General features: G+C 54.0%; 1 pseudogene; it reads right to left on the bottom strand.

The window, feature by feature from the left end:
- Positions 1–250: 250 nt before the first annotated feature.
- Positions 251–364, bottom strand: LOC123325978 (annotated as a pseudogene).
- Between the last annotated feature and the right edge of the window lie 1,761 nt (positions 365–2,125).

The following is a 2,125-nucleotide window of genomic DNA, read 5'->3' as shown; positions in this document are numbered from 1 at the left end:
AAAAAGGGGTGGGGAGAATAGTAAAACAACTCTCTGGTCACCCCGGCTGTTTATTGCAGTGTTTCTCAAACTTCCCTGCCATAGCACCCCTAATAGCAGAGGAGATGGTGCCCCCGGGCCTGGAAGGAGCCTGAAGTTGCCTGTCTCGATCATGTGTTCCTTCACTCATTCAGCAAGTATTTGTTGTGAGTTTTCTGTGCGGCTTAATTATGCAGAAAATGTCTTCTGACTCTCCTGTTTTTATTTAAAGCTGCATGTGCATTTTGCATTCTAGTCGATAATATATCTGTGATCATTTTTCAATTAGCAATAATCGCGCCTCGGATAAACCTCATTGGCTACGATACTGCCACTGCACAAAGCTTCTGTGATCATTTTAATGTAACATATTTTCCCTAAACTCTTCAGTTAGTATTACTGCCCTGGGAAGATGCTCCTTGCAGGCCCGGGGCTTTATGTACCATCTGCCCCCATCACCTGTTTCCCTGGGCGAACCTGGAGCTGGAGAGGGTGTTGGGGCTGACTCTCCAACATCTCACCCACTCTACCCCCTTGGGTCACAGTGTAAGTTTGGGGGGGCTCGTTCTCAGCCCAGAGAGAGCGCCTGATAGATGCCAAGGGCATTCCTTTCGTCGTTGGCTCAGGAGGAGACCGGGGCTGCAGTTCTGGCCAATGAGACCCGACACTAGAGTTTTCTCAGGAAGCCCCTTCTCATTCTCAAAAGAGAGCTATGGGAAGCTGTGCTCTCTTTCTCTCTCTGGCTGGAAATGGACAAGGAAGCCCTTTGGCCTGACGACTGTTTGCAGACCTGTCCTATCTGTGAGCATCTACAAGCAGATAGAGAGACCAGAAGATGCCTGAGAAAGTCATGAGAAATGATTGAGCTGGGCCCTTGATGGAACAGGACCTGAAGCTCATATGGCTGTGTGACTCAGTATAAAGGAAGTCGGGTTTGTATTCCCGAAGCCGTGAGCACTCTAATGGCTGGAAAGGACTATAGGTCAAAGTTTTTCGCCAGGTTTTTAAGCCTTTAAGCTCTGTAATCGGGCTACCTCTTCAAACTTAGGTGGGTTTAGCCCCTCCTCCAGCAGCTCCTCCTCATGCTGAGTTTCTTCAGATTACACACCTCCCTGAACCTACCAGACTTTTCCCTACCTGCCTTCCTTTCCTTACCCCTTCTGTAGCCTTTGCTTGCCCCTTCTGCCTCTGCGGCTCTGGGGCTGGTGGGGGCCGCAGTGCACGTGTAGCTGTCCAGATTCGGGCCTGCTCGTTCAGACTGGGTGGCATCTGCCTCTCTCAGAAGAGAAGCCTGGGGCCTCCCAATGGGGCCCCACTGAGCTGGCCGGGCCCCCACTGTGCAGACAGTGAGGAGGCTCAGAGTGGCAGGAGCAGGAGGGAGCGGGAGGGGGGAGCTGCAGGCAGGTGAGAGTTAGGGCAGGAGAGGAGAGGGGGTTGAGCAAGAAGGGGAGGTGGCGGGAGAAGGGGGAGGGAGGAGGGAAAGGCCGGGACTAGAGTCCGCTCAGCAGAGCTGGGAGGGGCGGGGATGAGCGGGCTGCAGGAGCTGAGCGGTGAAGGAGCCAAGTGTGAGCTGCATGAGTGCATAGCTAAGTTCCGGTGGGAGCAATTTCATCAATAGCACTTTACCATACAAGTGATTCTCATCACAGCTGGTGCTAGGTGGGTTGGGAACAGCAATAAAAAAACAGTTTTATTAAAAAAAAAAAAACATCCAGGTTATTTGAAAAAGCTGTACACACACGCCCCTTCAGGTCCTAGAGGGAGAGGCCCGGGTGTGTAGACAGCTCTACAGGGACTGGGGGGCATGGCCCTCGCATGGTGGTGGTGGGGACAGAAGCCCCCCTGACCACACACACACACACACACGCACACACGCACACACGCATGCTCACTCTCTCTCTCTCTCTCTCTCTCTCTCTCTCACACACACACACAGCCCAGAGCCCACAGGATGTCTCCACAGAAAGAGGCTGATCCGGGCTCCTGGTGGCGCCCAGCTGGCTGGGCTGGAGGTTGGCATCCTTGGCAAGGCGGGGGGCCAGCAAAAGAAGAGGGTCCTCCTGAGCCCCTGCTGGATGCCGGCCCCGTGCCCGGCGTGCCCCACATG

Source organism: Neomonachus schauinslandi, chromosome 9 (genome assembly GCF_002201575.2).
Source record: "Neomonachus schauinslandi chromosome 9, ASM220157v2, whole genome shotgun sequence".
NCBI classification, from domain to species: domain Eukaryota; kingdom Metazoa; phylum Chordata; class Mammalia; order Carnivora; family Phocidae; genus Neomonachus; species Neomonachus schauinslandi.
The sequence above is the reverse complement of the archived record's forward strand: the minus strand, read 5'-3'. Positions and strand labels throughout refer to the sequence as shown.